The 14,667-nt window shown below is 36.2% G+C and overlaps 1 pseudogene; it reads left to right on the top strand.

The window, feature by feature from the left end:
• The first annotated feature begins 1,370 nt into the window (after nt 1-1,370).
• Nucleotides 1,371-14,667, top strand: part of LOC132723965 (sodium- and chloride-dependent glycine transporter 1-like) — a 108,463-nt pseudogene continuing 95,166 nt past the window's right edge.

Genomic DNA, 14,667 nt, shown 5'->3' with positions numbered 1-14,667 from the left:
AAATATATATTTGTATATATATTTTTATATACACATACATTTATATCTTTTTCTTTTTTCTTTCTTCTGTAATACACATGCCGATATATATTGAAAGGATTCATACTTTGACAAAACTAATGTGACAAGACAGACGATTTAAATTTATAAAAAGGAAAACATTAAGATTGTTCAAACATTTCTTTTGTTTGCTTTAGAAAAAAGTAAAAAGTCAAGGGTTGCCCACTCCCTGCGGTGGCTTTTGTTCAAATATATATCGATTATTAATCAACAGAAAACATTGACATTGATATAGTTATCCCCCCGCACAACGAAATTGTTTGGGGGTATACTGGAATCAGCTCGTCTGTCCGGACATCCGTCAGTTTTTTCGTTGTCCGCCAAATTACTTAGGATTCCTTTGACCCACAGTCTTTATATTTGGCATGGAGGTTAGTCATGACTATTAGATGACCCCTATTGATTTTTGAGGTTGCTGGGTCAAAGGTCAAGGTCACAGGGCCTTGACTAAAAAAAGCTTGTCCGCCAATAACTTAAGATTCCTTTGACCCATAGTTTCATATTTGGCATGGAGTTAAGTCATGATTAGTAGATGACCCCTACTGATTTTGAGGTTGCTGGGTCAAAGGTCAAGGTCACAGGGGCCTTGACTTAGAAAAGCTTGTTCGCCCAATGACTTTAGATTCCTTTGACCCACAGTGTTCATATTTGGCATGGAGGTTAGTCATGACTAATAGATGATCCCTATTGATTTTGAGGTTACTGGGTCAAGGTCAAGGTCACAGGGGCCTTGAGTAAAAAAAGCTTGTCCACCCAATAACTAAAGATTCCTTTGACCCACAGTGTTCATATTTGGCATGGGGTTATTCATGATTAGTAGAATGACCCCTATTGATTTTCAGGTCACTGGGTCAAAGGTCAAGGTCACAGGGACTTTGACTTCAAAAGTTTACCCAATAACTTAAGAAACCTTTGACCCACAGTCTTTATATTTGGTATTGATGTTGTTTATGACTAGTAGATGGCCTTATTGATTTTAAGGTGACTGTCAAAGGTCAAAGTCACAGGGAATTTTTTTACTATAATAAGTTTGTCTGCTCAAATGCTTAAGAATGCCTGTCCTCAGTGTAATTGACTTTGACATTTTCACATTTGAAGCATGTAGAATACATAACTTAGCAATGCACTGGCTTAGTAACCTCAGATTTGGCAGGAGGTTGTCCTTGAGCTCTCAATGGCCACTGTTGTTTCTGATAAAGTGGTATGCGGGGGTAATTCACGCCATGACAGTGGCAGTTCTAGTTTCTATTACTGACAGCTCTTGTCAAGAAATATAACATTATACTTTGAATTCATAATATTTTCTACAGCAAAGTTGTGTTGGATATAACAGAAGGTGTTCATGATGTGGGAACAGTGAAGTGGGAGCTTGCTCTTTGCCTTCTTCTAGCATGGATACTTGTTTGTTTCTGTCTTGCTAAAAGGAATCAAGTCCTGGTGGAAAAGGTAATACTGAACATTTTTATGCCACATGGCATATGGCGATTCAACTATTTGCGTGTGCCAGCGCATCATTTGCGATGCGGTTGCATATAGTGATTCATTTGTGTGTGTTGGTGTGCGTGCATGTGTGTGTGTCATAGAGATTATATTAGGGGTGTCACATTTATCAGTTTAAACAGGTAGTCAGTGTCTACCAAGTTTGTTCAAATAAATGCCTTGGGGTCAAAATTGGCCCGCCCAGGGGGTTATTTATTTTCCTTATTTGTATATACGTAAAAACTTTAAAAAATCTTCTTTTTTAAAAAACCCAAATAGCTAGAGCTTAGATATTTAGCAAGAAACATCCTCTAGTGGGGTGTGTACCAAGTTTGTTCAAATGAAAGCCCTGGGGTAAAAATTGGCACCGCCCAAAGGGGGTCATTGATTTTCCTTATTTGTATATAGTAAAAACTTAAAAATCCTCTTTTTAAAAAAACCAAAACAGCTAGAGCTTAGATATTAAGCATGAAACGTCTTCTAGTGGGTGTTTACCAAGTGTCCCTCAAAAAAAAAGCCTTGGGGTAAAAATTGACTCTGCCCCAGGGGGGTCATTGTTTTTCCCTTTATGTATATAGTAAAAACTTTAAAAAAATCTTCTTTTAAAAACCCCGAAGAGCTCCCCAAAGAGATAGAGCTAAGATATTTAGCATGAAACATCTTATGGGTGTCTACCAAGTTAATTCAAAATAAAGGCCCTAAGGTTAAAATTGGCCCTGCCCCTGGGGGTAATTGATTTTCCTTATATGTGTATAGTAAAAACTTAAAAATCTTCTTATAAAAACCCAAAGAGCTAGAGTTTAGATACTAAGAATGAAATATCTTCTAGTGAATGTCTACCAATTTTGTTCAAATTAAAGCCCTGGGGTCAAAACCGGCAAGGGGGGGGGAGGTCATTGTTTTTCCCTATATGTATATAGTATAAACTTAAAAAATCTTCTAATAAAAACCCTAAAGAGCTAGGGCTTAGATATTTATCATGAAACATCTTCTAATGGGTGTCTACCAAGTTTGTTCAAATAAAAGCCCCTGGTTTAAAATTGGCCTTGGCCCAGGGGCCTATATATAGGTGAGCGATTTCAGGGCCATCATGGCTACAAATTAGATAAGTCATAGTGAATAAAGACAGCTAACAGCTTCCACTGTCCAGGTGAACTATTGAGTGGTGATTTATATGAATATGTTGGATTTAAATGATTTCAGAGAAATCACTTGGTCTTGTGGGAATTTTGAAAAGAGCCATTTTTGTGTCGCCTTGAAAAGGCGACATATAGGGGTTACTTTTGTCGGCGGTGTCGGCGTCCCGTAAAGCTTGTCCGGAGCATAACTCAGTCACTATAAGTCTGATTGACTTCAAACTTGGTATGCATGCTTCTTTCAATAACCTGAAGTGCAGTGCACAAGGACCGGTACTCTGCAGTTCTTAATTTTTGAGTTATTGCCCTTTGTTATTTTCATACTTTAATTTTGTCCGGGCCATTTCTCCTTATGTATAAAAGCCATGGACTTGAAACTTCATAGGATGATAGATCTCTTTAAGAAGAAGTGCAGTGCACAAGAACAGGTACTCTGCTTTTCTTATTTTTTTAGTTATTGCCCTTTTGTTAATTTTCATACTTTAATTTTGTCCGGGCCATTTCTCCTAATGTATAAAAGCTATGGACTTGAAACTTCATAGGATGATAGATCTCATTAAGAAGAAGTGCAGTGCATAAGAACTGATACTCTGCATTTCTTATTTTTTGAGTTATTGCCCTTTGTTGATTTTCTTACTTTATTTTTTGTCCTGGTCATTTCTCCTCAAGTATGAAAGCTATGGACATGAAACTTCATAGGATGATAGATCTCATTAAGATAAAGTGCAGTGTACAAGAACCGGTACTCTGCACTTCTTATTTGTGAGTTATTACCCTTTATTAATTTTCATACTTTATTTTTATCCAGGCTATTTCTCATAAATTATAAAAGATATGGACTTGAAACTTCATAGAATGATAGATCTTATTGATAAGAAGTGCAGTGCACAGAAACTGCTGCTCTGCACTTATTATTTTTTGAGTTATTGCCCTTTGTTAGTTTTCATATTTCATTTTTGTCCTGGCCATTTCTCCTAAACTATATTGTTCACAAGGCGACACATCCGACTCGCGGAGTTCTAGTTGGAATTTAAACTATTTTCTATTGGGAACAGTACCTTTTTAGGGTAGTAGTTATATGAAGATGAAAAAAAACCTCTGCTATTTAAAAGGTTAGCATTTTGTCTGTGACACCCCAAGATTATATAGTGAACTTAAAAAATCTTCTTGTTAAAAACCACTAGTCCAATTTCAACCAAACTTAGCGGTGAAGAGCTTCCAAAGCTGTTTAAAAATTTCCATTCCATGCAGAAATCTGGTTGCCATGGCAACCAAAAAGAATTATAGGGAAAAAAAATCTTCCTGTAAAGACCCACAAGGCCTAGAGCATAGATATTTTGCATAAGGGATTGTCTCTTAGACCTCTACCAAAATATAAGCCTAGAGCTAAAATTGGCCTTGCCCAGGAGGTTATAGGTCTTTGTATGAATATAGTAAAAACTTAAAAATCATCTTCTTGGAGGAATTGACAAAAGCTAGAGGTTAGAAATTTGGCATGAAACATTGTGTAGTGGACCTCTACTAAGATTGTTCAAATTATAGCCCTTGGGTCAAAATTGGCCCTGCCCCCGGTGGTCATAGATGTTCACTATGTTCATAAAGTACCTCTTGTCTGAAAATACAAGGCTTAGAGCTTTGATATTTGGTATATAATATCATCTGTAGGTCCTCTACCAAAGTTGTACAAATTTTGCCCCTATTGTCCAAAATTGGCCTGACCCAGGGGGGTCATCGGTTTTCCTTATATGTAATATAGTAAAAAAAAATTAAAATCTTCTTCTCAGTATTGACAAAAGCTAAAGGTTAGATATTGGGCATGAAACATTGTGTAGTGAAGATTGTTCAAATTGTAGCCCTTGTCTAAATTGGCACCATCCAAGGGGTCATTGATTTTCCCTATGTACATATAGTAAAAACTTTAAAATCTTCTTGTCTGAATGTACAAGGCTTAGAGCTTTGATATTTGGTATATAATATCATTTATAGGTAATCCTCAAGTTGTTCAAATTTTGCACCTAGTGTCAAAATTGGCCCTGCCCAGGGGGTCATAGGGTTCCCTTATTGACAAAGGCTAGAGATTAGATATTTTGCATTAGGCATTGTCTGGTAGACCTCTACCAAGATTTTTTCAAATTAATAGCCCTGGGGTAAAAATTGGCCCCACCTGGGGGTCTTTGATTTTCACTATGTACATATAGTAAAAAAATCTGATTGTCTGAAGGTACAAGATACTCTACCAAAGTTGTTTAAATTTTGCCCCTAGTGTGAAAATTGGCACTGTTGGGGTTGCTTTGCATGAAACACTGCATAGTGAACCTTTAACAAGAGTGTTCAAATTATAGCCCTGGGTTCAAATTGGCCCAGCCCTATGGGACATTGATTTTCATTATGTACATATAGTAAAAACAGAAACTAAAAAACAAATGTATTCTGAATAGAAGAAAGCCACATGTTAGATATTTGACATGAAACATTGTCTAGTGGACCTGTATCAATATTGTTTGAATTAAACCCTTAGGTCAAAATTTTGCCCAGCCGAAGGGGACAGTGACCTACTTTTTTATCATTTGATGTACAGCCATGAAATTTGGACCATATGCACAGTTTGTGATGCAAAATTGAATTTTAATGTCAGCTGACCTAGATTTTGACAAGTGACCTACTTTTTTGTCCTTTGCATGTACATCTATGAAATTTGGACCAAGTGCACAGATTAAGATGTAAATTGAACTTAGATATCAGCTGACCTAGAGTTTGACAACATGACTTACTGTCTTGTCCTTTGTCAGTCATCAAATTTAAGCCATGTGAAATGTGACCTTGACCACCAAACTCACTAGACACAACTGCATTATGGCAAAGTTCAGAAACAAACAAAAAGTTTTCTCTCTTACACTACTATTTAGTTTTGTATTAATATGGTGGCATAGCATTTTTTACAAATGCAATTTTGTTTTGGTTGAGTTATGGCCCTTGTTTAAAAAATGTGTTTTGCCCTGTTGATGATTTTTGTGTCTCCTGCTGAACAGTACCTGTAACATGCAATTGGCTATCATGAGGTGACCCATGTGGTCACTGATCTCTATTATTACATTAGTTAAATATGTTTTACTTCTGTTTAATTATGTGCTTTTGGTTTTGTTATTTCAGGCTGCATATTTCACAGCATTTTTCCCATACATAGTGCTGATGATACTGTTGATTAGAAGTTTAACACTACCAGGGTCTCTCAATGGAATCATCTATTATTTCAAACCACAGTGGCATAAACTTGGTGAAGCCAAAGTATGTATATCTTAGTTAATTGCGTTTATATGTTTGGTTCAGAAATCTAATATATATGTAGTTTTTCCTTACTGAACTGAAATTTAAATTATAAATTTTATGCTTAATAAAACCACCATTACAAAGAAAGTTGAAAGGTGTATACAAGTTTGAGGTTGGTTTTCAGTGTGTAATCAACCAATTTTGATAAATTATTTAGCCCATTTATTTTCAAGTGAAGAATAACTATAGCATTTACATAGATATCAAATTACATTAATAATGTTTGTAATTATTAGAAGTAGAGATTTAAGACATTGAATGAAGTTAAGAGGCCCACTTATGTACATGTATAAAAATACACAAGAAAAGGGAAAAAGAGTAAATAAACTGTTTTGGTAGTTTTTCTCTCCGCAACTATTTTTTTAGATATTAAAAAATTCTATTAGTTTTATCCAGCATTTTTCAAAGTCTTTTACTGTTTTGCAACAAATCTTTCAATTTTTAGCTCACCTGTCACAAAGTGACAGGGTGAGCTTTTGTGATTGCTTTTCGTCCGGTGTCCGTCCGTCCGGCGTCCGTCGTCCGTCCGTAAACTTTTGCTTTAAATGACATCTCCTCATAAACCACTGAGCCAATTTCATCCAAACTTCACAGGAATGTTCCTTTGGTGGTCACCTTTAAAAATTGTTCAAAGAATTTAATTCCATGCAGAACTCTGGTTGCCATGGCAACCAATAGAAAAAACTTTAAATATCTTCTTTTAAACAACCATAAGAGCTAGAGCTTAGATATTTGGCATGAAACATCTTCTAGTGAGTGTCTACCAAGTTTGTTCAAATAAAAGCCCTGGGGTCAAAATTGGCCCCGCCCCTGGGGGTCATTGATTTTCCCAATATGCATATAGTAAAAACTTAAAAAATCTTCTTTTAAAGAACCGTAAGAGCTAGAGCTTAGATATTTGGCATGAAACATCTTCTAGTGAATGTCTACCAAGTTTGTTCAAATAAAAGCCCTGGGGTCAAAATTGGCCCCGACCCAGGGGGTCATTGATTTTCCCTATATGCATATAGTAAAAACTAAAAAAATCTTCTTTTAAAGAACCCAAAGAGCTAGAGCTAAGATATTAAGCATGAAACATCTTCTAGTGAGTGTCTACCAAGTTTGTTCAAATTAAAGCCCTGGGGTCAAAATTGGCCCCACCCCGGGGTTCGTTGATTTTCCCTATAAAAAACTTTAAAAATCTTCTTTTAAAGAACCCAAAGAGCTAGAGCTAAGATATTAAGCATGAAACATCTTCTAGTGAGTGTCTACCAAGTTTGTTCAAATTAAAGCCCTGGGGTCAAAATTGGCCCCGCCCCGGGGGTCATTGATTTTTCCTATATGCATATGGTAAAAACTTAAAAAATCTTCTTTTAAAGAACCATAAGAGCTAGAGCTTAGATATTTGGCATGAAACATCTTCTAGTGAATGTCTACCAAGTTTGTTCAAATAAAAGCCCTGGGGTCAAAATTGACCCTGCCCCAGGGGGTCATAGATTTTCCCTATATGCATATAGCAAAAACTTAAAAAATCTTCTTTTAAAGAACCCAAAGAGCTAGAGCTAAGATATTTAGCATGAAACATCTTCTAATGAGAGTCTACCAAGTTTGTTCAAATAAAAGCTCTGGGGTCAAAATTGGCCACGCCCTAGAGGGTCATTGATTATCCCTATATGCATATAGTAAAAACTTAAAAAATCTTCTTTTAAAGAACTCAAAGAGCTAGAGCTAAGATATTTAGCATGAAACAATGTTCTAATGGGTGTCTACCAAGTATGTTCAAATAAAAGCCCTGGGGTCAAAACTGGCCCGCCCTGGGGGGGGGGGGGTCATTGATTTTCCTTATATGTGTATAGCAAAAACTTAAAAATCTTCTTTGGAAAAACCCAAATAGCTAGAGTTTAGATATTAAGCATGAAACATCTTTAAGTAAATATCTACAAAGTTTGTTAAAATAAACACCCGGGGGTCAAAACTGGCCCTGCCCCAGGGGTGACATTGTTTTTTAACTATATGTGTATAGTAAAAACTTTAAAAATCTTCTTTTAAAAAAGCCAATGAGCTAGAACTTAGATGTTTAGCATGAAACATCTTCTTATGGGTGTCTACCAAGTCTGTTCAAATAAACAAATAAAAGCCCTTGGGTAAAAATTGGCCCGGGGGTGGGGGGCCTATATACAGGTGAGCGACCTCAGGGCCATCATGGCCCTCTTGTTTACTCAATTGTCATCAAACTTGGCCAGGATGCTTGTCTAAGACATTGCTTGGATGCGGTTGATGGGTCAGGGGGGAGCGATCTAGGGCCATCATGGCGCTCTTGTTTCACTTTAATATCAAATCATTCAATAGGGGATATTAATTCAACATTTTTGGTTGTTGCCTATTATTTTCAGGTATGGGGTGATGCAGCAATCCAGATATTTTTTCTCTTTCACCATGTTGGGGTGGTCTCATCACTCTAGCTAGCTACAACAAATTCCACAACAACTGCTTTTTGTAAGTACTTATACTTATCACTTTGACTTATTTGAAAAATAAAATTTGTTTACATAAGAAATTCATTAGAACAAGCTAGAACTTTTTATTGAAAACTTTCAAACGTTTTAGCTTTTGTGATCGCAATTTGTCTAGCGTCCATTGTCCATCAGCGTGTGCTTTCTTCATCAACTTTTTATAGAAACAACTTCTTTTCAGAAACCACTGGGCCAAATTTGATTAAATTTTCCTGGGATGTTCCTAGCATGAAGCTCTACTTAAATTGTTAAAATGAACATCTGGGACAGAAGGCTAAAAAGAATTTTTGAAATGAAATCTTGAAAAAACTTATCTGAAAGTGCAAGGCTTAGATATTTGTGTGTAGCATTATCTCATGAAACTCTACAAAGCCCTGGTGTCAAAATTTGCCCCCTCAGAGGGTCATTGATTTACCTTATTAGCTCACCTTGCACATAGTGCAGGTGAGCTATTAGGATGGCCAGTCATTTGCGTCCGGTGTCCATCCACATTTTATTCAAACAACATCGTCTATGATACCACAAGGGCAATGTTAATGAAACTTGGCAGGAATACTCTTTGTATGAAGCTCTATCAAGATTGTTCAAAGAATTCCATTCCATGCTAAACTTTAGTTGCTATGGCAACTAAATGAAAACACTACTTCAAAATGGAAAGGGCTAGAGCTTAGATATTTCTCACAAGGCATTGGCTTGTTGGTTTCTACAATGTATATTCAAATTATGGTCTAGAGTTGAAAATTGGTCTCTCTTTGGGGGGTTAAAGGGGTTTTTTATTGCAAGGTTATATAGACACTCTTTGCAGGGATAAATTGAGATAGTGTTTCTTGTATTTTTTGTCTCAACAGACATTGTTATGAAGATTTTTCTGTTAAAGCATTAGAAAGATGAAAAGGTTGTTGAATGTGAATGTTGATTCAAAACAGAGTCAATCAGAATAACACAAATTTGAGAGCTACAGTGAAGTTGATTTCCCTATTCAATAATGGATTCTTCCATTTATTAAGGAGACAGCTGTGTAATTTCCAAAATACAATGTAAAATATTTTGGGATTTGATTTCAGGTCTGTCGCTCATCCACTTCCTGTTTATCCACTTAGTTAAATGAGTTAGATTTTTATACGCCCGTTTGAAAAACGGGACGTATTATGGGAACGCCCCTGGCGGGCTGGCGGGCGTGTGGGCGGGCGGGCGGGCGGCGTCCAATTTTGTCCGGAGCATATCTCCTACATGTATGGAGGGATTTTAATGAAACTTCATATAAATGTTCACCACTATGAGGAGCAGTGTCGCGCACATGAACCAGGTCTATAGGTCAAAGGTCAAGGTCACACTTAAAGCTCATTGAAAAATGCTTGTCCGGAGCAAAACTTCCACATGTATAGAGGGATTTCAATATTACTTGGCACAAATGTTCACCATTGTGAGGCGGAGTGTCGCGTGCAAGATTCAGGTCCTTGCGGCCAAGGTCAAGGTCACACATAGAGGTCAAAGTTCAGATAAAAATATGAAGATGTGTATATGGACAATTTAGTCATCATTTATTGAGGGATTGTAACACAAATGGTCATTATCAAGACTATGGCTGTGATACATATAATTTAGGTCAATATATACAAGGTCAAGGTCACTAAAGATGATGAAATATCCAGATTTTGTAAATAGAATTTAATCAAAGGGCGACAACAAAGTTATAACTTTGTTCATAAATGACTTACACAATTACTCCCCTTGATCTACTTTCACTTTCAATTCTAAAAATAGAATTTAATCAAAGGGCATGAAATAATCCTCTTTCTTGGACTTGAGTATGTTCTAAAGAATGTAACATTTATTTACACATGTTTCATTCATTGGTCAAGATTCTTAACTGTGATAACTATGGTGTTCTGTAGACTTGGTATTTTGTTCATAAAGATCATACAGTAATTACCTTATCAAATGTAAATACTTTCTCATAGAAATTTAATTATATTTTAATTTTCAAGTAATATCAGTTCAGCTCATTCAAAGATTAAGAATTGTAATGAAATGTATTTCCCTAGAATAAAATCTTAAATCAGAATTTTTTAGTTATTAAATTACAATTACATGTACTTTTTATACGCCCGTTTAAAAAAAGATAAAAATATGAAGATGTGTATAGGGACGATTTAATCATCATTTATTGAGGGATTGTAACACAAATGGTCATTATAATGACTACGGCTGTGACACATGTACTTTAGGTCAATATATGCAAGGTCAAGGTCACTAAAGATGGTGAAATATCCAGATTTTGTCTGGAGCATATCTCCTACATGTATGGAAGAATTTTAATAATACTTTATGGAAATGTTCACCACCATGATATGAATTGCTCCATGCATGATCCAGGTCTCCAGGTCAAAGGTCAAGGTCACACTTAGAGCTCATTGAAAAACGCTTGTCCGGAGCAAAACTTCTACATTCATAGGGGGTTTTCAATATAACTTGGCACAAATGTTCACCATTGTGAGGCTGAGTGTCGCATGCAAAATTCAGATCCCTGCGACCAAGTCAAGGTTACACATAGAGGTCAAAGTTCAGATAAAAATTTGAAGATGGTTATAGGGACCATTTAGTCATCATTTATTGATGGATTGTAGCACAAATGGTAACTATCATGACTGCAGGTGTTACACATTTAATTTAGGTTAATATTTGCAAGGTCAAGGTCACTGGATATGATTAAATATCCAGATGTTGTCCGGAGCATATTTTCTACATGCATGGAGGAATTTTAATGTTACTTTTATAGAATTATTCACCACCATGAGACGTAGTGCCCTGCACATAAACCAAGTCTCTAGGTCAAAGGTGAAGGTCACAGTAAGAGCTCATAGAAAAACACTTGTCTGGAGCAAAACTTCTACATGCATAGAGGGATTTCAATATAATTTGGCACAAATGTTCACCATTGAGTGCAGTGCATAAAATTCAGGTCCCTGCGACCAAGGTCAAGGTCACACATTCTCTGCATATCTTCCCTACTGATTTGTTTGAAGGTTCATTTAACAACACAGTGCCAAGAATAAAAACTTGCTTGCTAGATAACACTTATCCATAATGCCCCCATCTCCATCTAAAGCTTTTTCGTAAACGGGCGTATTTTGTGACTATGGCACCCTTGTTTTACATTAATGGTCAATGGTAGGAAATTTTCATAACAGTTTTCTCAGCAATTACTTATCATAGCCTCTTGATATTTGGCATACAGCATTGACACATGGTCCCATACTGTGGGAATTGATTTCAGGTCTGTCGCTCATTCCACTTCCTGTTTATCCACTTAGTTAAATTAGTTAGATTTTTCGACATTAATGGTCAATGGTAGGAAATTTTCGTAACAGTTTTCTCAGCAACTACTTATCACAGCCTCTTGATATTTGGCATACAGCATTGACACATGGTCCCATACTGTGGGATTTGATTTCAGGTCTGTCGCTCATCCACTTCCTGTTTATCCACTTAGTTAAATTAGTTAGATTTTTCGACATTAATGGTCAATGCTAGGAAATTTTCGTAACAGTTTTCTCAGCAACTACTTATCACAGTCTCTTGATATTTGGCATACAGCATTGACACATTGTCCCATACCGTGGGATTTGATTTCAGGTCTGTCGCTCATCCACTTCCTGTTTATCCACTTAAATAAATTAGTTAGATTTTTTGACATTAATGGTCAATGGTAGGAAATTTTTGTAACAGTTTTCTCAGCAACTACTTATCACAGCCTCTTGATATTTAGCATGCAGCATTGACACATGGTCCCATACTGTGGGATTCGATTTCAAGTCTGCAGCTCATCCACTTCCTGTTCACATTAATGGTCAATGGTAGGAAATTTTCGTAACATTTTTCTCAGAAACTACTAATCACAGCCTCTTGATATTTGGCATACAGCATTGACACATGGTCCCATACTGTGGGATTCCATTTTAGGTGTGTAGCTAGTTCACTTCCTGTTTACCTACTGAATTAAATTTTCGACATTAATGGGTCAATGGAAATTTTTTTTCGTAACATCACAGCCTCATGATATTTGGTGTACAAATGCAACCCGGCCTTTTCTGTCTTTGACCCATTTTTGAGTAAAATATTTCACAAAGAAACAAAAGTGACCAAAAAATGTATTTTTTCACAAAAATTAGCTGATTACGATAAAAGTTTAATTTACAGTACAGATATTATTTTTACATCCTTCCGGATTGCGGGAAAAATCTTATATTTCAACATACCTTTTCAAGATGAATTTTTTCAATGAATGAAACTTTTATTGAAATTTATGAAAGATTTCGATGAGACAAAATTTTGTACATCCATTCTACAGTAAGGACAGGGGCAGTTATGTTTTGGGATACGAACGCTGGACCAGACCAGGTATTAGCTTTGCATACGCAAATGAGTACCAAAATATTTTGGATTTGGTATGCAAATTGGGTGGTTTGAGATTACAATATAATATAATAATATTTCATTCTTAGAACAAACATACAATTCAAATCAATAAATAATGCATATCAATTAGTCTATTCAACAACTTTGCCTCAGAAAACATCTGTATCAATCTGACCTCGAGTTGATATTATTAATAGAACTTAACCGAAAGTATGACAAAATGGCCGCCATGTACAAGACAATTGAGAAATTTTGTAACATAAACTCGTATTTCATAACAAAGAAGTGAAGATGAATACAATTATCGGTGTGCTTCATTAAAATAGGTATTATGTTAACTATTTGTGAAGTATTAAGGCATGACATTCAGTATTTATGTAAATATCACCTCCCGTGTTATGATTTCTAAAATTATACATGTACACATGTGATATTGACCTCAATAAATGTAAGTGAAAATGGAACAATAATTATGGTAATTATCCATGGTGCTAGTAATACTTAATCATCTTTATCATTTTTATATGCCCGAAAGAATTTCGGGCATATTATGTTATACCCCCTGGCGTCCGTCTGTCCGTCCGTCCGTCCGTACGTCCGTCCGTCCGTCTGTTAGCAATTTGGTTTCCGGAGCATAACTTAAGTTCCATTTGGCCCACAGTATTCAAACTTCATAGGATGATTGCCCATATTGAGTAGAAGACCCCTATTGATTTTGGGGTCACAAGGTCAAAGGTCAAGGTCACTATTAGCTAAATACTGAAAATAGTTTCCGGAGCATAACTTAAGTTCCATTTCACCCACAGTATTCAAACTTCATAGGATGATTGCCCATATTGGGTAGAAGACCCCTATTGATTTTGGGGTCACAAGGTCAAAGGTCAAGGTCGCTATTAGCTTAATACTGAAAATGGTTTCCGGAGCATTACTTGAGTTCCATTTGATCCACAGTATTCAAACTTCATAGGATGATTGTCCATATTAAGTAGAAGACCCCTATTGATTTTGGGGTCACAAGGTCAAAGGTCAAGGTCACTATTAGCTTAATACTGAAAATGGTTTCCGGAGCATTACTTGAGTTCCATTTGATCCACAGTATTCAAACTTCATAGGATGATTGTCCATATTAAGTAGAAGACCCCTATTGATTTTGGGGTCACAAGGTCAAAGGTCAAGGTCACTATTAGCTTAATACTGAAAATGGTTTCCGGACCATAACTTAAGTTCCATTTGGCCCACAGTATTCAAACTTCATAGGGTGATTGCCCATATTGGGTAGAAGACCCCTATTGATTTTAGGGTCACAAGGTTAAAGGTCAAGGTCACTATTAGCTAAATACGTATAATGGTTTCCGAAGCATAACTTAAGTTCCATTTGACCCACAGTATTCAAATTTCATAGGATGATTGTCCATATTGGGTAGAAGACCCCTATTGATTTTTGGGTCACAAGGTCAAAGGTCAAGGTCACTATTAGCTTAATACTGAAAATTGTTTCCGGACCATAACTTAAGTTCCATTTGGCCCACAGTATTCAAACTTCATAGGATGATTGTCCATATTGGGTAAGAAAAACCCTATTGATTTTAGGGTCACAAGGTCAAAGATCAAGGGATTACTATCACCTTTAAACTAGAAACAGTTTTCGCTCAAAAACTCAATTATTAATCGAACTACAGCTGTAAAATTTTATAGGATTAGCAGCTTTATACCCCTGACGTCTTGGTGTCCATCCATTGTAGCATTTTTACTAA

The sequence above is a fragment of the Ruditapes philippinarum genome, unplaced genomic scaffold (genome assembly GCF_026571515.1).
Source record: "Ruditapes philippinarum isolate M1 unplaced genomic scaffold, ASM2657151v2 ctg329_1_1_1_1, whole genome shotgun sequence".
In the NCBI taxonomy this organism is placed as follows: Eukaryota; Metazoa; Mollusca; class Bivalvia; order Venerida; family Veneridae; genus Ruditapes; species Ruditapes philippinarum.
The sequence above is the reverse complement of the archived record's forward strand: the minus strand, read 5'-3'. Positions and strand labels throughout refer to the sequence as shown.